This window comes from Chiloscyllium plagiosum, unplaced genomic scaffold, assembly GCF_037043375.1.
Source record: "Chiloscyllium plagiosum isolate Xiang-an unplaced genomic scaffold, Cpla_swu_hap1 HiC_scaffold_10, whole genome shotgun sequence".
Taxonomy (NCBI): domain Eukaryota; kingdom Metazoa; phylum Chordata; class Chondrichthyes; order Orectolobiformes; family Hemiscylliidae; genus Chiloscyllium; species Chiloscyllium plagiosum.
Window position 1 is genome coordinate 93,785,773 of NW_028270148.1, and position 26,794 is coordinate 93,812,566.

The following is a 26,794-nucleotide window of genomic DNA, read 5'->3' on the forward strand; positions in this document are numbered from 1 at the left end:
AGAATGCAATAGGTTTATGAAGGTGAGGGTGAAAGTGATGGGAGGATGTAGTGGATAGTTGGGAAGAAAGATGGATAGGTCAACAGGGTGGTACTGCGTTGGAAGCTTTGGACTGGGATAAGGTGGGGCCGGGGGCCGGGGGCCGGGGGGGGGGGGGGGGGGGGAGGCAGAAATGAGGAAACTGGTGAAATCCATGGGGTTGGAGGGTCCCAAGGTGGAAAATGAGGCATTCTTCCTCCAGGCGTTGAGTGGTTAGGGTTTGGCGATGGAGGCGGCCCAGGACCTGCATGTGGAGGGGGAGTTGAAAGACCTTTCAAAGACCTCAAGAACCACCGCATGACCAACCAGTACAGCCTGGCAATGAAAAGCAAGAGCAGAAACCTGACAAAAAAGCGACATTACTTGATCTGGCTTTCTGCAGCAACCAATTTGATGTTAATGCAAGGTCACCCACTAACTATGTTAAAAGGAATGGAACCCTTGGTGATTTCAGCACATCTCCCCTCTAAGCCATGTGCTTGCTTTCAAACCCTGTAGGAGTCACTAAAAATTTCCTTGCCCTGTGTTACAATGCTGGACCAACACTGTCACATAATAGGATGAGTACCAGGGATGAGTAATGTTTACTTTTAAAAATGTGCAAGAACCAGGAACTTACTAAGAGAATAAAGCCACATGATTCCATGGATTTGAACAGTAAACTTTACTACACAACATTTGAACAGTGCTATCAACCTACAGTATATTGTATTTTCCAACCCCTTCAGATTAACAAGGCAAATGAGTAATGGACTGTCATTGAACTCCTCACAGTCCAGAACAAATAACAAATCTGATCAAGACGGAAATGTTTATGACACAATGGATGATCAAATCTCATTAAGCCTGACAGGGGATGAAAATCCTCTACTTTTTTTTTGAACACTCTGAAAATCTCTCTCAAGAGCCTTCCATCATTACTGCACTCGGTCTAGTTGATCACTGCCCCTTCCTGGGCCTCCACTCCCCTGGACTCAAACTGCATCTCAGCACTCATTCATAACCATAACTCCACGCAACTAAAACTGCCTCCAGCTTATTCCACCTCGAGATTCATTCTTGCTCTGTGGTATCTAGCAAGTACAGCCTGAGAGTTTTCAATTCACACACTCTAATCTACACTGAAGTCTTAATGCTTGTAGGCTTCTTACAAGTCCCTCCTTACTCCCCCAAAACAGATTCATTCATTCATTCATTCAAAGTGGTAAAATAATTGGCTCTGACTCTTGACCCCAGCATTTATCCCGTCGTTTGAATTTGCTCTGGAACTCTGACAGCTTAAAGCCATCCAACTGCACTGGACTCCTTCTCACGACCCCTACACAGGATCTGTATAGTTCAGCTCCCTTCCCAACAGAGCAGCTACACAGCAACATTTTGAACACAGTCAGCCTTGCTCCCTGAATTACATCCTCACCTCCCTACCTGGAACCTTTCAACTCCTTTTCAGTCATCAACAATTTCCCAGCGTACCTAATCAAACAGCTTGCTATAGACCCTGCTCCTACTTCAGGCCAGAATTGCATGTGGAGAACATTTTGTGCCTCCCCAAGTCTGGTCATTCACACAGTTGAGGCCATGTTAAACTCCTATAAAGCAATAATTTAGATTTGATTCCCTACAGTATGGAAACAGGCCCTTCAGCCCAACAAGTCCACACCGACCCTCCGAAGACAAACCCACCCACACCGATTGCCTTCTGACTAATGCACCGAACACTGTGGGCAATTTAGAATGGCCAATTCACCTGGCCTGCACATGTTTGGACTGTGGAAGGAAAACAATGCACCCTGAGGAAACCCATGCAGACATGAGGAGAATGTGCAAACTCCACACAGACAGTCACCCAAGGCTGGAACTGAACCTCTGTCCCTGGCGCTGTGAGGCAGCAGTGTTAACCACAGCCATCTATGCCATGCCATGGCTGCAGCTGAGAACTGTAACCAATTCTGGGCGCCAGACCTCAGGAAATATGCAAAGCTTTTGCAGAAATTTATTAGAATGCTCCATTGCTGAGGAAATTACATTTATATACATTGACTAAAGCTGCAATAGTTACTCTAAAGGCAAAAAAATTGGGATGAATTAATTGATGGTGTTTGAAACCATCATGGGCTTAGACAGAGCAAATGAAAAAAATCCATCTCCAATGGCTGTAGGATTAACAACCTACACTCGAGGACACTCATCGAAAAGGTGACTAGCAAAAGTAAAAAAACAATGACAGCAAACAGATCTTTTATGCAACAACCAGTCAACATGAGAAGTATACTAACAGAGAATGGTGGAAATAGATTTCAATGGCAGTCTTCAAAAGGGAAAAGGATATTGTGAAAGAGGAAAAAGTGTGTGGAGGAGAGATCAGGGAATGGAATGCCCTGAATTGCCCTTTGAAATAGCTGGTGCAGAATTGATGGGCTGAATGGCCTCCTCCTGTGCTATTCTATGCTGTGATACCAGTGATTCCAGGCTTTAAACTGAGTGTGAGACTTGCCTGGGACATTAGGAATGGGCAACAGGAAATACACAAGTAAAAGGAGGGGAGGCAATATAAAAGGATGAAGAGAATGCTTATAGGAATGGTAGACAGAGAATGGCAAGGGAAGGGACTGAGGAAAAAAAAAAAGGGGAGGCTGAGACAGGAGGAGAATACAAAAAAAGAAAAACAAATATTGACCTTGGACAATAATGGGAAGGAGAGGATAAAATAGTCAGGGTGGAGGGTATGTGAAGGTATGATGCCTGGCAGAATGAAAAGGGCACTAGGGAAGGGAATGGAGTATAGGCTAGGGCAGAGGAGAGGAGAGGAAGGGAGCAGAAATTAAGGGAAGGGGCTTTGCAGCAATTGAACTAGAAATAATATTGAAGGTCTCTATCTGAAACAGTGACCTACCTTCCAACGACAGATACTGATTTACCTACTGCACACTTCCAGTATTTTCTATTTTTACCACATCTTAATCACAGCCATTGCCGTCGTCAATTGTGTCTGACTCGATTATAAATAGAGGCAATGTGAAAAAGCCATAAATCGAGAATGGTTTACGCTACCAGTCAGAAAAACCTTGTAACTCAACTGGCAAATTAGCTGTTCTTGGGCAAAATGAATGATATCACTCAGTACATATGCTCTGTATACAAACACTGACTGTTTTTATACAAACAGGACAATTGACGTTCTACGAAATGCTATTGTTAGAATTTTAAATGAATTCATTCTTAAGATGTGAAGAGTGTTACTGGCAGGGTCGCTACTTCTTGGCCAGCCCTTGACATTTTGGAAAAGCGATGGGGAGGACTTTTTTGTTCAGCCACTGCTGCAGCATTTGGACACAGTGGTTTGTGTGGGCACTCCATGGGCAGTTGCACTAGTGTGGGACTGAAATCACCTATCAGCCAGACTGTTAAGGTCAAAAGATTTCCTTCCCTGCAGGACAGTGGACCAGCTGGGTGTTTACAACAATCCTAGAGCTTCATGATCATTTTAACCAGTGTTTTAAACAAAAACTTTGAAAAACAAATGTAATTCAAAATTTCAAGCCTCAGTGGTACGGTTTGAACTGACATTAGCTTGATTATTCATCCAGTGAGTTTCTGCAATGTTCTCCCACTGATGTAATTACAAAAATACTTTATCAGTTAAATTGCTTTCTCTTGTCAGGCGACCAGCATTTCCAATGTTTCCGTTTCATTGGTGACATAGGTAGAAACCCCAACTAATAATGCCTCAAATGGTAAACAATGTTTGAAAAGCTAATTACAACTTCAAGCCTTCCCTTAAATCTCCAGTTCTCTTTAAATGCCTAAACTGTAGTAAAAACAGTTAATCGATTTATTTATTGCTGATCCTTAACTGCCCTGGAGGTATTGGTGATGGGCTGCCATCTTGTACTTCCCTTGTCCATGTGGTGAAGAAACACCCACTGTCATTAGGAAAGGAGTTCTAGGATTTTGACCCAGTGACGAACAGCAATATATTTCCTTGTTTACAGGTTTGCATGACATCGTGGTTTGGCAATCGTTCTTCCCAAGACCACAAGAAACTACACAGAGTTGTGAACACAGCAGCCTTCCATCCATTAACTCCATCTATGCTTCCCACTGTGGGAAAGCAATCAACATAATCAAAGACCTCTCCCATCTCAGTTATATTCTCTTCCATCGGGCAGAAGACAAAAGGTTTTATACTCGTATAAATAGATTCAAGAACAGCTTCTTCCCCACTGTTATAAGGCTCCTGAATGGACTTCTCAAAAGTTTAAATTTGATGTTGATTTCATTATTTGTACACCTTCTGTGCAGCTGTAACATTGTATTCTTTGCTCTATTGTATTACTCTGGAACTTTATATGGTGGGATCTGCCTGTACTGTACGCAAAACAAAACTTTTCACTGTATCTAGGTACATGTGACAATAATAAATCAAATCAAAAACCGAGTCGATTGTGTGTAGCCTGGAGAGGAACTTGCAGGTGGTGACATTTACACGTATCTGCTGTTCTTGTCCTAAGTGGACGATGTTGCATATTTGGAAGATACGGTTTAAAAAACCTCGGTGAATTGTCACAGTGCATCTTATAGATGGTACACACTCTGCACCAGTGATGCAGGGAACGAATGTTCAACATGGTCCATGGGTTGGAAATCAAGCAGGCAGCTTTGTCCTGAATGGTGTCAAGTGTCAATGTTGTTGGAACTGCACCCATCCAGGCAAGTGGGGTGTATTTCATCACACTCCTGACCAGTGCCTTGTGGATAGTGACTAGGATTGGAGGAGTTAGGAGCAGCAGTAGTCAGTATTAAACTGAACTGGTACAGTTCAGTTTCTTGGAGAAAGTGAGGTTTGCAGATGCTGGAGATCAAAGTTGAAACTTTATTGCGGGAACAGCACAGCAGGTCAGGCAGCATCCAGGGAACAGGAGATTCGACGTTTCGGGCACAGGCCCTTCCTCAGGAGAGGCTTCTCCATTCCTGAGGAAGGGCCTGTGCCCGAAACGTCGAATCTCCTGTTCCCTGGATGCTGCCTGACCTGCTGTGCTGTTCCAGCAATAAAGTTTCAACACAGTTCAGTTTCTTGTCAACCATAACCCTCGGGATGTTAATAGGACAGGATTTAGTGATGGTCAGTTTATTGAATGCTAAGGGACAACAGTTGGGAGTGGCATGCATATAGCTTGCCACTTGTCAGCCCAAGCCTGAATATTGCCCTGGTCTTGCTGCTTCAGTATCGGAGAAACCATGAATGGTGCCGAACATCGTGCAAGAATCCCTACTTCTGACCTTATGATAGAGAGAAGGTGATTGATGAAGCAGCTGAAGATGGTTGGGCAAAGTCAGAAAGAGAGAGTCCAAGTTTTGCTGTCCATAGATGCTGCCTGACATAAATATTGTCAGCACCTTCTCTCTACATTTCTGATTCCAGAATCTGAAGTGTTTTACAATTATATTAGCTGAGACCTATTTATGACCAGGCTAGTATGGGAGCAAGCTGGGATTGGCCAGGTCCCAATCAGTGTACCAGGAGCAAGTTAGTCAAACAATAGCTCTGCTCTTGAACTGGGATCAATGGCTGTATGGGCCATAGCTTCCTTTGTGGGGCCCACAGGACTTCAAAACCATTTTGATTCCAGCTCACCTTGCCAGTTGGTTCAAATGCAGTTGGGTCCTTTGTAAAAAAAAAACTAGTGCAGGGAAGTGGAGATAATGAAGCAAGTTGGCCTCATTTTACTCAGGAGAAAGGATCCATGACTGTTGAATATTTGCTAGGCCACCTTAAATCCTGCCACTGACTGGAAAGCTGTCAGGAACATTTACACATGTGATTCATAGCCATTGGCAAATGCTCAAATCGTTCCTTGTGCCTCTTTAGTCAGGGGAAGGATGATTTTTTTTTTTGCTTAAAATAGAAATGGTTGCATGTTGCCAGGGTTGGAGGATTTGAGCAATAGGGAGATGTTAAATAAGCTGCGGCTGTTTTCCCGAGAGCGGAGGCTGAGGAGTGAGGACCTTATATAGGTTTATAAAATCATGAGGGGCATGGGTAGGATAAATAAACAAAGTCTTTTCCCTGGGGTGGGGGGAGTTCAGAACTAGAGGGCATAGGTTTAGGGTGAGAGGGGAAAGATATAAAAGAGACCTAAACGGGGCAACTTTTTCCACGCAGAGTGACATATGTGTGAATTGGGCTGCCAGAGGAAGTGGTGGAGGCTGGTACAATTGCAACATTTAAAAGAACATGGGCTGGGTGCTGGCAGGTAGGACTAGATTGGGTTGGGATATCTAGTCAGCATGGATGAGTTGGACTGAAGGGTCTGTTTCCGTGCTGTACATCTCTAGGACTATCTACAGAGAGGATCTGAAATCAGTCTCACTCACCTTTGAACATAGTTGAAAATCCAGGTAGAGAATTGCAAATGCAAAATTGGATCCTCTAAGAAAAGAAACTCATCTCCATCTTAAAAGGGAGGCTTCTTCACTCTCAAACTAAGTCGCCAGATTCCCACACAAAAGGAGAAATATTTTTTTGCCACCTATCCTGGGAAGATCCCTCAGCATCCTTTAATAAAATCACCTCCCATTATTTGAAAATAGAACATAGGGCCAGTTTGCTCAATCTTTGACTAATGCACTAAGAACTAATCTAGGAATCAGCCCACACAACCTTCTCTGAACAGCCTCCCATGCAAGTATATTACGCCTTAAATCAGGAGTTTAAAATTGTATACAATATTTTAGCTGTGGTCTCACCAACATTCGAAACCATGCCAGCAAATCTTTGCCACTTGTTAAATCCTGCTCCCCCATGTAATAAAGACAAATGTTTCTCCGGAGTTACTTGTTGTACCTGCACTCTAACCTTGTGTGCGGACATCCAGTTGCTTCTGTGCTACAGCATTTTGCAGTCTTGAGGTAAAAACAAGGATTGCAGATGCTGGAAACCAGTCAAGGGGTAGAAATGTTGCAGTGCAGCATTGTGCTAGGTCAGTGTTACGTCTGCCCCACATGCCAACAGCTCACATGCTTCAAGCAGAAAGTCATGCTGGAAGATCTAAGGGGAGTAGTGCTCAGTAAAGTCCAGGTAGACACCCTTCAGGCAGTGAGTCTCAGTACAGTTACTCGGATATTAAACCAGGGGCTTGGATGCAAAATCAGTCCTGCATCAGTGTTCGGTTCCTCCCAGCCTAGGGGTAAGGAGCTGAATGGTGGGTATCAGAGCTGGTTCTCTCAGTCGTATTGTGGGCCTGGAACGTGATAAAAGAGAGAGGTCGAGTGAGATAAATGTGGTTGACAGCTCTTGGTGCTGGTGTAGGAAAAAACGTGAGCACTGCAGATGCTGGAGATCAGAGCTGAAAATGTGTTGCTGGAAAAGCGCAGCAGTTCAGGCAGCATCCAAGGAGCAGGAGCATCGACGTTTCAGGCATGAGCCCTTCTTCAGGAAGGGTGTAGGAAGTGAGTGATCAGACTGTGCAGAGGGCATGCAGGGTGAGTAAGGTGGGATGTTGAGTGGTCATGATTGGAGTAGTTGCTGTCTGTTATAGCGAGAGGTAGAACATTAGCCTTGATGGGAGGTGGATGTACTAGTAAAGACAGAGTGACTGAGGTAGCAGAGAAAAGATGGCAGCACTTACTCTGGTGGAGCAGAGCAAGTCATTGACTGTGGAGACTGCACAGTGGGAACCTCAGACCAAGCTGGCATAGTTTGTGGTCTTGGCCTCCAGTGGCCTTGATCGGCTGCACAATGACCTTTTGAATATGGTGCCAGTGCCAGGGATCCTGGGTAATCCCAGCAGTGGCTAGTACTTCTCCCCATTCTCATTTAAATATCACTAAATAATGCAAAACAAAAATCACAATTATGATATTTGTAAGATGATACCTGTGTTGAATTAATTTCAATCTGCATGTAATGTAAAAGATAACCCCAAATTATACCAATCTGATTTTTTTTGCCACTTCACTTATATAATCTTTATCAGTAAGCAAATTCCTCAAGTCCTCTTCACAACTTGATTGTCAAATTGCACAACTTTTTACAGCACTACCTGAGCTTCTAGAAGTGATGCATGGTTCTTTATCTTCGGGGCTTAAGCCCGAAACGTCGATTCTCCTGTTCCCTGGATGCTGCCTGACCTGCTGCGCTTTTCCAGCAACACATTTTCAGCTCTGATCTCCAGCATCTGCAGACCTCACTTTCTCCTCTTTATCTTCCAGGTAACTTCAAAGAGATCTGAAGGATTCCTCTCATTATTCCCCATCTATTGAAGGTTTTTGAGTCAAGGTGCGGCTGTTCAGGAACACGAGGCTGCAATTTAAACCCAATTGACTTCCTTACATTTGCCACAGCCTCCTTCAGTATTTTTCCTCTCCCTTTATCTCAACTACTCCTTGTCCTCCCCTCTCACCCTTACCTTCCTTCATTATTTCTTGCCTCCCCCCCACCTCTCCATGTCCCTCCATCACCTCCACCCTGTCACATCTCCACGTGCATGTCAGCGCTGGGTCTCTATTCAGATGAACGACTCATTGGCAACACTAGAAACAGAAAGGGGCCCTTACATATTGCCAACTGGAGAGGGACAATATTACACTAAGGACAAAGACATCCACCTGATCACCAGAAGTTCAAGATTTGCACAGACCTGGCCTGCATTCAGTTCATGTAGCACACCTTGATCTCCATCAGCAAAACAGGATTGAAACTCAATGCTTTGATCCATCATTTCAGAATCATGGAATTGTTACAGTTAAAAAGAAAGGCCATTTAGCCAACTGTGGCTAAGCTGGCTCTCAGCATTTTAACTTAGTGCCATCTCCTGACTTTTCCCAATAACCTGGTAGATTGTTTAAATAAAAACAGTCTAATGGCCTCTTAAGTGCCTCAGTTAAACCTGCCGCCTTCGCACTGTCAGGCAGTGCATTCCAGGCCTGACTATTCATTGCATTAAAAACAATGTTTCTCACTACATATTTGCTTCTTTGGCAAAACATCTTAAAACTGTGGCAAATGAAAACCAAAAGAACTACTGATGCTATAAATCAGAAGCAAAAATAAAATGGAGGAAGGGTCACCGGACCTGAAATGTTAACTTTGATTTTTCTTCACAGATGCTGCCAGACCTGCTTAGCCTTTCCAGCAACTTCTGTTTTTGTTTAAACCGTGCCCTCTGGCTCTTGATCATTTTTGGAGCAGGCAAGTTTCTCTCTAGCTACTCTGTCCAGAGCCCACGTGATTTCTATCAAATCTCTCAGTATTCTTGTGAAAAACTCTCTTAAATCTTTCATCATAACTGAAGTGCTTCATCCTTGGTACCATTCTTGTACAACCCTTTTGCATTCTCACCAATGTATTCATATTCTTTCTATTGTATAGTGCCAGAGCTGTGCATAATACTCCTGCTGAGTTTTAGCCAGTGTCCTATATAAGTCATTATGACCTTCTTGCTCTTGTACTCTATACCCCTATTTTTGAAGCCAAGAATACAATGCTTGTTAACAGCTCTCTCTACCTGCCCTGCTATCTTTAATGACTTGAGGTAAATACATCTCCAGGTCTCTCTGCTCCTGCACACCCTTTAGAATAGTGCCATTTGTTTTACCCTGTCTCAGGATCTTTGTACCAAGATGTACCTCACACTTCTCTGCATTGAACTTCCTGTACCATTTATCTGACTGCTCCACTATTGTACAAATTCCATAAGGGTGGCACAGTGGCTAGCACTGCTGCTTCACAGTGCCAGGAACCCAGGTTCAATTCCAGCCTTGGGCGACTGTCTGTATGGAGTTTGCACATTCTCCAAGTGTCTGAGAGAGTTTCCTTCGGGTGCTCCGGTTTCCTCCCACAGTCCAAAGATGTGCAGGTCAGGTGAATTGGCCAGGCTAAATTGCCCCTGGTGTTAGGTGCATTAGTCAGAGGGAAAAGGGTCTGGGTGGGTTACCCTTCGGAGGGTTGGTGTGGACTGGTTAGGCCAAATGGCCTGTACTGTTGGGACGGTCTCCACCTGAACCGATCAGGTACCAATGTTCTAGCGAAGAGGATAAATAGGGTGGTCAGTAGGACTTTAAACTTCTGAGTTGGGAGGAGGGGGGAGGGGGGGAGGAAGGGAAAGCGACAGGGAGTATGGAGTTAAATGGAAAGATAAGCAACAGGATAGTATATGTGCAGGCAGATTTAAACTCGAGGCAGACTGGTAATGCAGCAAAAAGGATGGATAACTTAGGACATCTTATGGCTTCCAATATCTCTAATGATAAGAAAGTTAGCATTAAGGCACTTTACCTGAATGCTCGTAGCATTCGTAACAAAGCAGATGAACTAATGGCACAGATCATGAATGATTATGATGTGGTAGGCATCACAGAGACGTGGTTACAGGGGGGTCAGGATTGGCAGTTAAACATCCAAGGATTTACAACTTATTGAAAAGACAGGGAGGTGGGCAGAGGGGGTGGGGTTGCCTTGTTAGTTAAGAACAAAATTAAATCTATGGCACTGAATGACATAGCGTCGGATGATGTGGAGTCTGTGTGGGTGGAATTGAGGAACCACAAAAGGCAAAAAAAAACCATAACGGGGGTTACGTACAGACCTCCTAACAGTGGTCAGGACCAGAGGCGCAACATGTACCGGGAAATAGAGAAGGCATGTCAGAAAGGCAAGGTCATGGTGATCATGGGAGACTTCAATATGCAGGTGGACTGGGTAAATAATGCTGCCAGTGGATCCAAAGAAAGGGAATTCTTGGAATGCTTACAGGATGGCTTTTTGGAACAGCTTGTCATGGAGCCCACAAGGGAGCAGGATATTCTGGACCTAGTGCTAAGCAATGAACCAGACTTTATAAAAAATCTTAAAGTAAGGGAACATTTAGGAAGCAGCGATCATAATATAGTTCAGTCTGCAGTTTGAAAGAGAGAAGGCAAAATCGGATGTAATGGTGTTACAGTTAAATAAAGGTAATTATGAGGGCATGAGAGAGGAACTGACGAAAATAGACTGGAGGCAGAGCCTGGCAGGGAAGACAGTAGAGCAAAAATGGTAGGAGTTTGTGGGTTATAATGGAGGACACTGTACAGAGGCTCATCCCCAAGAAAAGAAAGATTATGCGGGGAGGGATTAGACATCCATGGCTGACAAAGGAAGTCAGGAAATCTATCAAAGAAAAAGAGAGATCCTATAAAGTGGCCAAGAGCACTGGGAAATCAGAAGATTAGAAAGGCTACAAAAGCAAACAGAGGATAACAAAGAGAGAAATAAGGAAGGAGAGGATCAAATATGAAGGTAGGCTAGCCAGTAATATTAGAAATGATAGTAAAAGTTTCTTTCAATACATAAGAAACAAACGACAGGCAAAAGTAAAACAATGGGCCACTTCAAACTGATGCTGGAAGCATAGTGATGGGAGATAAGGAAATAGCAGGAGAACTTAATAAGTACTGTGCATCAGTCTTCACAGTGGAAGACATTAGTAATATCCCAACAATTAAAGGCAGTCAGGGGGCTGAGTTGAGTATGGTTGCCATTACAAAAGAGATAGTGCTAGAAAAGCTAAAAAGGTCTTAAAATTGACAAATCTCCTGACCCCGGTGGGACACATCCTAGAGTTCTGAGGGAGGTGACTGAGGAAATAGCAGAGGTATTGGTTGACATCTTTCAAAAGTCACTGGAGTCAGGGAAAGTCCCGGATGATTGGAAGATTGCTGTTGCAACTCCCTTGTTCAAGAAAGGATCAAGACAAAAGATGGAAAATTATAGGCCAATTAGCCTAACCTCGGTTGTTGGTAAAATTCTAGAATCCATCATTAAGGATGAGGTTTCTAAATTCTTGGAAGAACAGAATCGGATTAGAACAAGTCGACATGGATTTAGTAAGGGGAGGTCGTGCCTGACAAACCTGTTGGAATTCTATGAAGAGGTGACAAGTAGGTTAGACCGGGGAAACCCAGTGGATGTGGTCTAACTAGACTATCAAAAGGCCTTTGATAAGGTGCCACACGGGAGGCTGCTGAGCAAGGTGAGGGCCCATGGTGTTCGAGGTGAGCTAGTGGTATGGATTAAGGATTGGCTGTCTGACAGAAGGCAGAAAGTTGGGATAAAAGGTTCTTTTTTGGAATGGCAGCCGGTACAAGCAGTATCCCGCAGGGTTCAGTGTTGGGGCCACAGCTGTTCATGTTATATATTAATGATCGGGATGAAGGGACTGGGGGCATTCTAGTGAAGTTTGCCGATGATACAAAGTTAGGTGGACAGGCAGGTAGTACTGAGGAAGTGGGGAGGCTGCAGAAGGATCTAGACAGTTTGGGAGAGTGGTCCAGGAAATGGCTGATGGAATTCAATTTGAGCAAATGTGAGGTCTTGCACTTTGGAAAAAAGAATACAAGCATGGACTACTTTCTAAACGGTGAGAAAATTCATAAAGCCAAAGTACAAAGGGATCTGGGAGTGCTAGTCGAGGATTCTGTAAAGGTAAACATGCAGGTTGAGTCTGTGATTAAGAAAGCGAATGCAAATGTTGTCATTTATCTCAAGAGGGTTGGAATATAAAAGCACCGTTGTGCTACTGAGACTTTATAAAGTTCTGGTTAGGCCCCATTTGGAGTACTGTGTCCAGTTTTGGTCCCCACACCTCAGGAAGGACATACTGGCACTGGAGCGTGTCCAGCAGAGATTCACATGGATGATCCCTGGAATGGTAGGTCTAACATACGAGGAACAGCTGAGGATCTTGGGATTGTATTCATTGGAGTTTAGAAGGTTAAGGGGAGATCTAATAGAAACTTACAAGATAATACATGGCTTGGAAAGGGTGGATGCTAGGAAATTGTTTCCGTTAGGCGAGGAGACTAGAACCCGTGGACACAGCCTTAGAATTAGAGGGGGTAAATTCAGAACAAAAATGCAGAGACATTTCTTCAGCCAGAGTGGTGAGCCTGTGGAATTCATTGCCGCGGAGTGCAGTGGAGGCTGGGATGCTAAATGTCTTCAAGGCAGAGATTGATAAATTCTTGATGTTACAAGGAAATTAAGGGCTACGGGGAGAATGCAGGTAAGTGGAGTAGAAATGCCCATCAACCATGATTGAATGGCGGAGTGGACTCGATGGGCCGAATGGCCTTACTTCCACTCCTATGTCTTATGGACTTAAAAAGAGAGGACAAAGATCACTGGCTGCTGTGAGATTCACAGTCCCTCCAGGACACAAAACAAGAAGGGTCACTGGACTCAAAAAGGCATATAGAGTCCTAGAGATATACAGCATGGAAACAGACCCTTTGGTCCAACCCGTCCATGCCAACCAAATACCCCAACCCAATCTAGTCCCACCTGCCAGCACTCACCCCATATCCCTCCAAACCCTTCCTGTTCACATACCCATCCAGATGCCTTTTAAATGTTGTAATTGTACCAGCCTCCACACCACTTCCTCCGACAGCTCATTCCATACACGTACCACCCTCTGCATGAAAAAGTTGCCCCTTAGGTCTCTTTTATATCTTTCCCCTCTCACCCTAAACTTACGCCCTCTAGTTCTTGGGTCCCCAACTCCAGGGAAAAGATTGTCTATTTAACCTATCCATGCCCCTCATTATGTTGTAAACCTTTATAAGGTCACCCCTCAGCCTCCAACAGTCCAGGGAAATCAGCCCCAACCTGTTCAGCCTCTTCCTATAGCTCAATTTCTCCAACCCTGGCAACCTCCTTGTAAATCATTTCTGAACCCTTTCAAGTTTCACAACATCTTTCCGATAGAAAGAGACCAGAATTACACACAATATTCCAACAGTGGCCTAACCAATGTCCTGTACAGCCACAACATGACCTCCCAACTCCTGTACTCAATACTCTGACAAATAAAGGAAAGCAGACCAAATACCTTCTTCACTATCCAACTTGTTTTCTCTCTACAGATGCTGCCAGAACAGAGTTTCTCCAGCAATTTCTGTTTTTGTTTCAGATCTCCAGAAACCACGGTTCTTGTTTATACAAAACAACTGGTACAGACATGGGCAAATCCCTGCAGATTAAAAAGGGAAATATACAAGCACATCAAGGATGATACTGAGCTTGTGTAAAGGAACTCAGCGTCAGAGGTTCTGATGGAGCTGAAGCCTGGTCTTTAGAGTTCCAAGATGCCCTCTCTTACCATCCTTTGTTCAAAATTTGTTGCTGTTCACTCACAATAGAGTGTGGGTCTTACATTGCTACAGATCTCCTCCCTTTTCAACCATTGTAAGAGACTTTGTAAAGGGATCGAAAAAGGAAGACATAATTGGGATTCCGATCCAGGAGTTGAACAGTTGAAAAACTGGAGACAATGCCTGTGGATAACAACTGACCACACACCAAGCTCAGAAGCCATTGAGAGACATCATTTTTAGTCTCTTGGGCAGTTCTCGGAGATTCCTCCAGAATGGTGACAGGAGGATGGGACACAAACACATGAAAGTTTACAGTTCGAGTTGTTTTCACCTTGTGGACATTGTTGTGGTCATCTCACCCTCTAAACATGGTCTAGAAAAAGCATATACAAGATAGGAGTAAGGCAGTATAGTGTTTATGTTACTAGAGTAGGTATCCAGAGGCCTGAATTAATAAGCCACAGAATCTGCATCAAAATATCACAAGGGTAGGTTTGACAATCAGATGAAGGACTTTTGCCTGAAACGTCCTCAGAAGCTGCCTGACCTGCTGTGCTTTTCCAGCACCACTCTAATCTTGACCCTGATCTCCAGCATCTGCAGTCCTCACATTAGCTTAGTTTTGACAATCAATTAGTCTAAAACCAAATCTGGAAATAAAAAGCCACCAGTCAAAATGGTTACAAAGTTGCCAGATCATAAAACAAACTGGTCCACGAATGCCCTTTAGTGAAGGAAACCGGCCATCCTTACCTAGTCTGCAACTTCAGTCACACACTGACACGGTTGACTCTTAGCCTGACTTAGTCCAGTTAGCCACTCATTAGGGGAGGAACATTCACATTCAGAAGATTTTAGAAAACTAATAAGAATATAGCTAGGCAGGTGAAAACAAGACAGAATGCCTTAGAATCCTTACATGGTATCATCATTCTTTCAAAAATTACATTCTTCGATTGTACAATTTACTAGGAAACAATGTGACTGACTCTGAATGCATTAGGAGATTGGAACTGGACTCCTTTCCCTCGTTGCAGGAATGGTCGTGGATGATGCATTTTTCTTAATTTGTTTCTCTCTTCACTCTTTCGCCAGCATGGGACTGGCCTCCTGATTTCTTTCTCCCAATGGAGAGCAGTTTGCTAGTGCGCCTGCCTTTGATACTGAAGCAGTTGTTCACAGGAACTGGGCCAGGATCGGATGAAAGTCTGGCAATTACTCAGTTCAGACAGGCTCACTGAAATATCGAGCACGTATTTCAGGTTAGCAACGCTTACTTTTTGTTCTGCAATTTATCTTGCATCTTTTATATGGAGGTTGAGATCCACAGTTACTCTGTGCTATTTGTAGCATTTTGAATCATGGCCCTTTTGTTCAACATCACCAGCAGTCAAGGCTGCAAGTTTATATCAAACTGAAAGTATTTTCTGGACATCAGAATGTTGACCATGGAGTAGCTAAGTGGGTTTCCAAGGCAAGCATTCTTCTTTGAGGGCAGTCTCGTTTTAAACTGTGCAGTGCTTTACTCAGTACTCAGAGTTGCATTTTATTAAATGCCACCATTTCGTAAAGCTCCTATATCCTGGTGCATCTTGGTGAAATGTGATTGCACTCATCTGCTGCATCTGAGTGGAATTTAGTGCAATTGACAAATCTGGAGAGATCCTGAAAATGTAGCTGAGATAATTTTCATTAAATCCTCAGTCTCCCTCCAAGTCAGCATCAGACGATGAGTTTATCATTAGTGTCAGCCTGGGACTGTGCACCCCATCTCCTTCTGTGTACTGTGTTCAAGCCCCACTGGAGTATATGATCTGGGCCAACACTCCCATTGCAGTACTGAAGGAGTGCTGCACTGCCAGAGATGCTGTCTTTCAAATGATGCGTTGAGCCAAGGTTGAGTCTGCATTCACGTGGATTTAAAGCCCCTCAGCCTCTGAGGTGGATGCCCTGTTCAGCTTCTGTTACTCCCAAAAGCTTCTAAATCTATCAGGAGGAGAGAGAGAAAGTGTCTTCTGCAGTAGTACCTTGCTTGCTCATTTTCCACCGTCTCTATAGAGCCGTACGCAAAAGAGGGAAGAGAATGTTTTTTTGCCCAGAGATGATGACGTGGATAAAGAACCTAATGGTTGAACTAAACCCTCAGCACCCTGCACAAAATAGAGAGACTTGCATCTGCAGTAACCCACTGGCTCGGTCAGTACTTTGGCTGACAGATACAATGTAGCACATATTTGCAAATTGCATTTGTTCTGCTAGTCTGTGCTGTAAATTCCTACCATTGTCTGAAAAGAGGGAATGGGGGGCCAAAGGAGGAGGAGAAAGATGGGGGGGAATGCTCCATGCTTTCTGAGCACCCCCATCCTACAAAAAGTCATGAGTTGATTGGGAGCTGTGCCTATTTTTGCAACTTGGGTTCCAAACATTCTTTTAAAAAAAAACCAAGTCCAAACAGGCTGTCATGAAACAGCTGTCTAGTGACTGTATGTGTCAAAACATACACCTCAGGCACTCTGTTGTTTAGTGTCAGGGGTCCTCATTTCCTGATGTTATCTCCCCATCGGAGCATTACATCAGAAAAGGCTTTGCAAATAGATAAAGGCACTCTCCCTGCCTGAAGATTACCTCTGCAACCTGACACTCGGAGCTGGCGCGATGCAGAAATTCACTCCAACTCGTATTAATGGAAATCAGAAAGATTTTGCAACACCCTTTTGGCCCATTGAGTGGGACTGGAGGACCCCGCCCCAGCCCCAGAATAAAGCTCGATCAGTAACAATTCCCAAGGGTACTCTGAACTCGTTTCGAGTAAAGCCTTACTGTTTTCAAACCAAAACTAATCACATACAGTTAGAGAGCGATAGTCAACCTCCCAGCGGTATCACAATATATCGGGGAAATTTAAAAACCAGAGATTGGAGAAAATCATGAGGAGACATGGAATTACCACAGAATCAGTGGCTTGTCGCCCGGAGTTGATCAGAGACTGCAGTTAACAACCACAAAAACCTGTAGTTTAATATTTAGTTTGCTCAGAAGGCTCTAGAAGAAAATTGGTAAAAACAATGACTGCAGATGCTGGAAACCAGAGTCTAGATTAGTGGTGCTGGAAAAGCACAGTTCAGGATGCTGCCTGAACTGCTGTGCTTTTTGTGGGGTGGATGTCTGTAACATTTTCCAGCACCACTCTAATCTGGAAGTACTTTGAGTTTTTGCCCTCCCCCCTACCTTTATTCGGAGTGCTACCCACCCGAGACACACCATACTCCACTCAGCCGCAGAAATCATTGTCCTAATGGAGTTAGTGCCTCTTAAATCTCCCGCAATGATTAGTTACAATTCACCGGAACATCTTATTCATGAGGCGAAGCTCAACTCGGTGCACTCTAAGACGCGTGTCCCCTTTAAATGTGTAGGGGAATTTGCAAAAATGGACAGAAATGTTTGGGGCAGGTTTGTCAGTGTGTGCTGCGTGTATAACCGTGGGTACGCATATGATGTACAGGTCTGAATGTGATGTGAATGTTTGATGTGTGTGTAGATGGGTCAGTTTCACATCGTCGGTTACAACATAATCACTTCCCCCCCCCCCCCCCCCCCAGCAAGACAGCACTTTGTAACGCCTACCTTATCAGCTTTCCTCTATATTGCCTGCCCCGTGCCCAAACCCCTTCAAGCCATCCATTAGCACTTGGAGGGGCTAGTCTCTGAGCAATTCCCGGCACCGAGCGGTCCCTGCAGGTGGGGACCGCAGAATCAGACTGCAGCATTCTGCCTTCCATCAGGAACATCTTTGCATCAGACTGCCCTGTTCAGAGAACTCGAATCTCCCAGCCCGGAAAAAAAACGAGCACCTTCCACACCAACCTGCCCTGTGTACCTCACATCCACTGCTGCTCCATTCTGCAGAAATCTCCCAGTGATACAGCCTATCCATCAGCACCGTGCCAATAACTGAGGATGTGCGAGAGAGTGCATATATCTGTGTGCATATCCATACACACCGTCATAGAATCAAGCTGCACAGAAAACGACCCTTCAGTCCAACTCCTCCATGCCGACCCGACATCATCCCATTTACCAGCATTTGGCCCATGTCTCTCTAAACCCCTTCTATTCATAAACCCATCCAGATGCCTTTTAAATGTTGTAACTGTACCAGCCTCCACCACTTCCTCTGGCAGCTAGTTCTGACACCACCCTCAGTGAAAAAACGTTACCCCTCAGGTCATTTTTTAAATCTTTCCCCTCTCACCTTAAAACCTGTGTGCTCTAGTTTTGGATTCCCCCACCCTAGGAAAAAAGACCTTGGGCTATTTACCCTATCCATGCTCATGATTTTACAGACATCTATAAGGTCATCCCTCAGCCTCTGATGCTCCAAAGAAAAAAGCCCCAGCCTATTCAGTCTCCCCCCATAACTCAAACCCTTCAATCCTTGCAATATCCTTGTAAATCTTTCCTACACCATCTCAAGTTTAACAACATCCTTCCTATAGCAGGGTGACCAGAACTGTATGCAGTTTTCCCAAAAGTGGCCTAACCAATGTCCTGTACAACCGCAACATGACCTCCCAACTACATAATGTTCTGACCAGTGAAGGCAAGAGGACTAAACACCACCTTCACCACCCTGTCTACGTGTGACTCCACTTTCAAGGAACTAAGTACCTACAAGGCAAGATACCTACAATGCATATATGTGTGCTTTTTTCATTTTTGTCCAGATACATATGTCTACATATCAATAGATTTATACTCTCAGCTGAGTGTTTTTGAACAATATGATTGTGTAGGTGTGTATGATGTATGTGTTGAAGAATGTGTAGTGCATGTGGGTAACTATCAATATCTGCATGTGTGTAAAAGTGTGTGTTACAATGTGCATGTGTGGTCAACCCACAGAAAGTACCTCAAAGCATTGAAGGTACATGAGTTTCACAGGTTTGTCCAAATCCAGTAGCAAGGAGCCCAGTCCAATGGCACAGTGCTCTCAATCCAGCATAGAGGCACTAATCACAAAAAACCCCCCAGCTCCACTTGACTGGATCCCTGATAAGTCTCCTGAGGCTTTATGGACCAGGGCAGGTAATAGCAAATTCACCATAGCTCCAGAAGACCACAGGATTGACTACATGAGAGGGACAAACAGACGATTTACAGGTCACCATACCACAGGCAAGGGGACAGGCTGAGAAGGAGATTCCTTCATGGTAACCTCAAACAGTGTGGGAATTGAACTCCCGCTGTTAGCATTTGGCTACATAAACTAGCTATCCAGCCAACTGAGCTAACAGCCCATGTTTAACGGCAAGACTCTCTCAGGGGAATAGCAGATACTCTTATAGGGATAGTTTCAAAGAATCCCTGAAGTGAAACATTTGGCAATTTATTGGAGACCCTGGCCGTGATGGATCAAACTGGATAAGGTTTATTCAGGAAGGCACTCAACACGTTGAGACACATTAGGGTCACACAGAAGCTAAGCCGAAGAACCAGAGGAACTGCACAAGCTGGCAAATAGCTCACCTACCCAGCCTTCTCAACACCATCTCTCTGCACATAACACAGGACGCCAATTACAGCTGGACTGCCCATTCACTGGAGAACCCATTAAGCTGGAGTAGAAATGTCTCATCCTCACGGCTCAGGGTCTGCCTAAGGCAGCAATTTCGAGAGTGATTGTGTGTGTGTAAAAAAGTGTATGTTTGCGAGACAGCACGCATGACAGTGTGTTAATGTAAACCTATGAGAATGTAAATGATTTGTGAATGGGAATGTGTGTGTGTAGGGGGGGGGGGGGGGGGGAAAGAAGTGGAGAGAGAGACAGAGAGCAAGAGAATGTGTATAGAGTAGGTGTGTGGGAGAGACAATATTTGTGGGACAGTTGTATCAGATGGCTTGCGTACGAGTGAGAGATTGTTTGCATATGAGAGAGTGCTTGAGTGTGTGTGTCGTTAGTTTATGAATACTCGTGGGAGAACGTATAACAGAGCGTACGTGAGGGAATGTAGGAAAAAACGTGTGTGTGGAAGACTGCGAGTGAACATAAGAGTATATGGGCGAGAGTGGTGTGTGATTGTGTGCATGTGACAGAACACAGTGTACTTGCGTGTACTAGGGGAGTATAAGCCTGCCTGTGTGTGTCTGTGGGAGTCAATTATTTTCCCCATTAGGTTAACGCTAACATTAGGTTTATGTCGCTTGTGTGTACATGCTATAAGCAGCGTAACAACTGCCTGGCACAGTATAACTCGGGTATTAGTGCAACGAGTGACTGCTTTCAATATAAGGAAAGCAGCCTGAAAAGCGGTGCAGTGAAAATATCACCTTTCAATGGATTCAGAAAACTTGTCATTCTCAAGTGGACAATCTTCGCCGAGCTGCTCGTCCAGAGATACCACATAAAACGCCAAACAGAAACCTACAAGTTTAACCTAATCCAATTCTCCTCGCGTTCTGGCCCATCTCAATGCTAAAACAGGGAAAGCACTCCTGAGAGAGAGGCGAATTACAGACCTTACCTCGGTTTGGGGAATCACAATCCGAGTTGCAACGGTGCGAGTGATTCCCTTGGCGAAACATCGGCGTAAATCCCCGTGCGAACCGGACCCTCCGTGCAATCTTACTTTCTCAGTGAAGGCGTTTTCCATTCACCACTCTGCAACACAGGCGAGCCGGGCAAAGAGCACAGCTCTCAAAACACATTGGCTACTGCAGCGTTTCCCTCCGGTAAAACTATCTCCACGAAGCCACCGTGCGCACACACAAAAAAAGAGTCCCGCATGACTTGGGTTAGATTGTACTGTAAGCAAGAATAATTACTCCCACCCCCACACAGTACAGATAGCAGTGGCCCATGGGTCTGAACACCGACTCCTTATGTAGCTGTGAAATTTCCCATTTAAATTAATTTGGGCTCTGGTCAAGGTTAACAGAATTACTATGAGGGGTTTGCGTCAGGCAGCGACAGAGGAAGAAAACACGTTCTCCCATTGCAACGAAAGCTCACGCATCTGCAGATACTCAGCTGACTTTCCAAACTACTGCAGTACAAGTCAGCAGAGATGTTGGCCAAAGTCAGATACAAAAGGTGACACGGGCAGATTTTGTGTTTTTTTTTTAATATATTGCTCTCTTTCATTTGGTGTTAGGACTTTGGTTTAGACCGCCCATCTGCTGTTCAATTAAATCTCCACCAAACCTGCCTCTAAGTTTATGACTCGGAGCACTTAACCTAAGATCAAAATCTATCTAACTCAGCCTTGAAACCTCCAACTGATCGTATGCACACGCAAGTCGAGGGATTTTCCACCACACTTTATGTAATAGAGAATGAAGGCTCCTTGAAGGGAAGTTTTAAGATTACATTCTGACTCAGAATGTTGGTCACCCCAGAGACTTGAGCAAATGAGCTAGTGTGATACCGTGCAGACACAGGAGAGCCGCATTACTACAGGCAACCACTTTCAGATGCCTCATTGAATTGCATGAAATACTCACATGACAATGCTCAAAGAAAAGCAAATGAGCTCGCTCTGACTAATATTCATTTCTCAATCAGCTTTGCTGAAAAGGATCATTATATCGTTGTTGTTTCTGGGAGTTTGCTATGCACAAATTGCCCATTGCATCTCTAAATTAAAACAGTAACCACGATTCAGAAGGAAGTACTACATCATTGGCTGTGAAGCTCTTTGGGATATGAAATGCACAATTTAAATTCTTGTTGCAAATCCTCTCTTTGATTAATTTTGCTTGCATGAAATCTGACCTTTAATAAATGTAAGATTTGGCTCTTTAGAAACAGAATTCTTCACGACTTCCTCACTCTTGCCTTTTATAAGTAATAACCATCCTTTTTAATCAGCTGATTAAAATTTCTTGTTTATGCGTTTTTTTTGGATGGGTTGGAATAATTAGAACAGCCCTGAATGATCTACAAAACACTGACTTTGCATTCCTTTTCATCAATTTGTTTAATTGCATTCATCAGTAGAATGTGTTCGTAGACGAAATGATGCTACGCGCCATTGCCTTGAGAATTCCTAAACTCCTCAAATAGAGTTCAATTTATTTTAGAGTGACAGAGGACGAGTTTACCAAATAACTTTAAAGGTTGTACATTTACTTTACAGTGGTATCCAGACAGGCTCCAATGCTTGAGTTCACTTCAGATTTGACTGCCCTTCATTCATTTTAGGTTTTTGTCCTGTTCTGGCTTCTTGCCTTTTCTCCTTTCCTCCTATAGTTCACCATGCTGACATAACTCAGCATTTCCTGGGGCAACAAGTGATCAGCACTGCTGCTTCACCGTGCAGGGGCCTGGGTTCAATTCCACTTTTGGGTGACTGTTTGTGTGGGTTTTGCGTGTCTGCATGGGTGTCTTCTGGCTTTCTCCTAGAATCCAAAGATATATAGGTTCGGTGGATTAACTGTGGGAAATGCAAGGTCTGGGTGGGATGTTCTTTGTTGGGTAGATGTGGACTCAATGGCCAGCTTCCACATTATATGCATTCTATGATTCTTCTTCACTCCTTCTGTGTCAGATAGTTTGGGCCTGAGGAATGGAAGCATATCAATTGGAAAGGTTGGAATAATTAGTTTTGATTTTGATTCCCTGGAGATGTAGGTGCAGTGGTAGTTTTAAAGAAAAACACTCACAAGCATCACTGGCTGGCCAGCATTTATTGCCCATCTCTCATTGCCCTTGAGAAGGTGGTGATGAGCTGCCCTCTTGAACCATTGCAGTCCATGTGCTGTATGGCAGACCCAGAATGCCCTGAGGGGGGAAGTCCCATGATTTTCACCCAAGGACACTAACGGAACAGTGACACATTTCCAAGTAAGAATGATGATTGTCATGGAAGGGAACTTGCAGGTTATGGTATTCCCATGTGTCTCCTGCCCTTGTCCATCTGGATTGAAGCAGTCATGGTTTGGATTGTACTGTCTAAGGATATTGGGCAAATTTCTGCTGTACATACTGCGGCTACTGAGCGATGGAGGTGGAGGAAGTGGATACTTTCACCACACCAGTAATTAGGGTCCCAGGCTAATGTTTTAACTTTCAACACAGAGGTTCAAGTCCTGCATGGTAGTTGGTGGAATTTAGATTCAATTAATGTTGTGGTTCTGTTCGCCGAGCTGGGAATTTGTATTACAGACGTTTCGTCCCCGGTCTAGTTGACATCCTCAGTGCTTGGGAGCCTCCTGTGTAGCTCTTCTGTGATGTTTCCTCCGGCATTTATAGTGATTTGTACCTGCCGCTTCCGGTTGTCAGTTCCAGCTGTCCGTTGCAGTGGCCGGTATATTGGGTCCAGGTCGATGTGCTTATTGATTGAATCTGTAGATGAGTGCCACGCCTCTAGGAATTCCCTGGCTGTTCTCTGTTTGTCTTGTCCTATAATAGTAGTGTTGTCCCAGTTGAACTCATGTTGCTTGTCACCTGCGTGTGTGGCTAGCTGGTCATGTCGTTTCGTGGCTAGTTGTTGTTCATGGATGCGGACCATTAGCTGTCTTCCTGTTTGTCCTATGTAGTGTTTTGTGCAGTCCTTGCATGGGATTTTGTACACTACATTGGTTTTGCTCATGCTGGGTATCGGGTCCTTCGTCCTGGTGAGTTGTTGTCTGAGGGTGGCTGTTGGTCTGTGTGCTGTTATAAGTCCTCGTGGTTGCAGTAGTCTGGCTGTCAGTTCAGAAATGTTTTTGATGTATGGTAGTGTGGCTAGTCTTTTGGGTTGTGGCATATCCTCATTCCGTTGTCTTTCCCTTAGGCATCTGTTGATGAAATTGCGGGAGTATCCATTTTTGGCAAATATATTGTATAGGTGTTCTTCTTCCTCTTTTTGCAGTTCTGGTATACTGCAGTGTGTTGTGGCCCTTTTGAACAGTGTCTTGATGCAAATTCTTTTGTGTGTGTTGGGGTGGTTGCTTTCGTAGTTTAGGACTTAGTCTGTGTGTGTGGCTTTCCTGTATACCTTTGTGGTGAAATCTCCAACGGAGAACACCAAACGGAGATTTCACCACAAAGGTATACAGGAAAACCACACACACAGACCAAGTCCTAAACTATGAAAGCAACCACCCCAACACACAAAAGAAATTGCATCAAGACACTGTTCAAAAGGGCCACAACACACTGCAGTACACCAGAACTGCAAAAAGAGGAAGAAGAACACCTATACAAGGTATTCGCCAAAAATGGATACCCCCGCAATTTCATCAACAGCTGCCTAAGGGAAAGACAATGGAATGAGGATATGCCACAACCCAAAGGACTAGCCACACTACCATACATCAAAAACATTTCTGAACTGACAGCCAGACTGCTGCAACCACGAGGACTTATAACAGCACACAAACCAACAGCCACTCTCAGACAACAACTCACCAGGACAAAGGGCCTGATACCCAGCATGAGCAAAACCAATGTAGTGTACAAAATCCCATGCAAGGACTGCACAAAACACTACATAGGACAAACAGGAAGACAGCTAACGATCCGCATCCATGAACATCAACTAGCCACGAAATGACATGACCAGCTATCCTTAGTAGCCACACACGCAGATGACAAGCAACATGAGTTCGACTGGGACAACACTACTATTATAGGACAAGCCAAACAGAGAACAGCCAGGGAATTCCTAGAGGCGTGGCACTCATCCACAGATTGAATCAATAAGCACATCGACCTGGACCCAATATACCGGCCACTGCAGTAGACAGCTGGAACTGACGACCAGAAGTGGCAGGTATAAACCACTACAAATGCCGGAGGAAACATCACAGAAGCGCTACACAGGAGGCTCCCAAGCACTGAGGATGTCACCTAGACAGGGGACGAAACGTCTGCAACACAAATTCCCAGCTCGGTGAACAGAACCACAGCAATGAGTACCCGAGCTACAAATCTTCTCCCAAACTTTGAGATTCAATTAATGAATCAGGAATATAGTACTGTAACTACTGGACATCTGCCTACAAACAGAAAATGCTGAGAGAAACTCAGCAGGTCTGGCAGCATCTGTGTAGAAAGTGAAACAGAGTTAACGTTTTGAGTCTGAAATGACTTCTTCAGAACTGGAAAGGTTGGAAAGTGGTGTTTTTGACTTCTGTAGATGGAGGGGAAGAGAAGAGAGTGGAACAGATTGTGAGAATGTCCAGAGCAAAAGACATAGGAATTGCTAATGGTAATGAATCAGAGATACAGCTATAAAATGAGTGTAAATGAGAGACACGAAAAGGAGAATATTAGGCTGCTGTGCAGAGAGAAACGTCAAACAAGACCTGGCTGTGGGAAAGGGGAAGTGTAAGTAAAACAGAGGTGATGTTCTGAAGTTATTTAGGCACTAGCTCCTCCTTACAGAATAAAACCTACTATTTTCCCACTACTTTCAGTTCTGGATAAGTCATATTGGATTCAAAATAGTAATTATTTCTCTGCATAGATGCTGCAACACTTGCTGAGTTTCTCCAGCACTTTGTTTTCTTTCCAGATTTTATTATGCCTTCAGGGCTGAAGTCGGTGGATGTGGTTGGTTTGGCCTACACTTGACTCTAATCCCACATTACATATCATTCATGAAGGGATTGCAACATGATGTGATGGGAAGTCTTGTGTATCCCTTTGACTCTGTAATTTGGATTGGTAAAAGCAGCAGACCTTTCTGTGGGTGTTATTGGATGAGAGGCAGGGAACTGTGAATCAAACTAATAAACCACCCAATTTAAAACAATTTTTTTTTTCAACAATGAGCACACCTAGAGGCAAAACAAACATGTTCCATACTTTCATATATAATCAGCAGATGTGGACAACTGTTTGCAAAGTGAGCTAATAGTCCAGCAACATCTTGATGTGGAAAGATAACAAATGGGAGAAATGCGTTGCCAATGTGACTAACTCATGACACAATTGATTTAATTTGGTGGAAAAAACATTTAGGGATGACCCAAAGAATACTTGGTATCTAAAAGAACAAATACGTTTCAATGTTGAGGACAAGTTACATGACTATATATTCTTGCCCAGTGTATATTTAATTGTTGACATGTGAATAGACAAGAGCACTTGGCATATGAATATGTGTTCTAAAGAATGGTCACTGGACCCAAAATGTTAACTCTGCTTTAAGACCATAAGATATAAGAGCAGAAATTAGGCCGTTCAGCCCATCGAGTCTGCTCCATCATTCAATCATGACTGATAGGTTTTTCAAACCAATTTTTCTGCTTTCTCCTCATAACCTTTGGCAATCAAGAACCTATCTCTCTCTGTTTTAAATCTGCTCAATGACCTGGCTCCACAGCCTTCTGTGGCAATGAATTCCACAGATTCACCACTCTCTGGCTGAAGAGGTTTCTTCACATCTCCATTCTAAAAAGTCTTCCCTTTACACTAAGGCTGTGTCCTCAGGTCCTCATCTCTCCTGCCAATGGAAAAGTCTTCCCGATGTCCACTCTGTCCACGCTGTTCAGTATTCTGTAAGTTTCAATCAGATCCCCCCTCATCCTTCTAAACACCATCAAATACAGTCCCAGAGTCCTCAAATGTTCCTCAAATGTTAAGCCTTTCATTGTGTGTGTGTGTGTGAGAGAGAGAGAGAGCGCGTGT

At 44.0% G+C, this 26,794-nt stretch overlaps 1 protein-coding gene across 3 annotated transcripts in view; it reads right to left on the bottom strand.

The window, feature by feature from the left end:
* The window catches only part of LOC122553023 (synapse differentiation-inducing gene protein 1-like), a 67,182-nt gene extending 46,069 nt beyond the window's left edge, over positions 1-21,113 (bottom strand). The window contains exon 1 of one of the 3 annotated variants that reach the window (XM_043696446.2): positions 20,700-21,113. The gene's annotated coding sequence lies outside the window, so the exon portion shown is untranslated. Of the gene's footprint in view, positions 1-17,802; positions 17,984-18,042; positions 18,143-20,699 lie in introns of those variants that run through there. The other 2 variants (XM_087991566.1, XM_087991565.1) reach the window with 2 other exon arrangements.
* Positions 21,114-26,794: the final 5,681 nt, after the last annotated feature.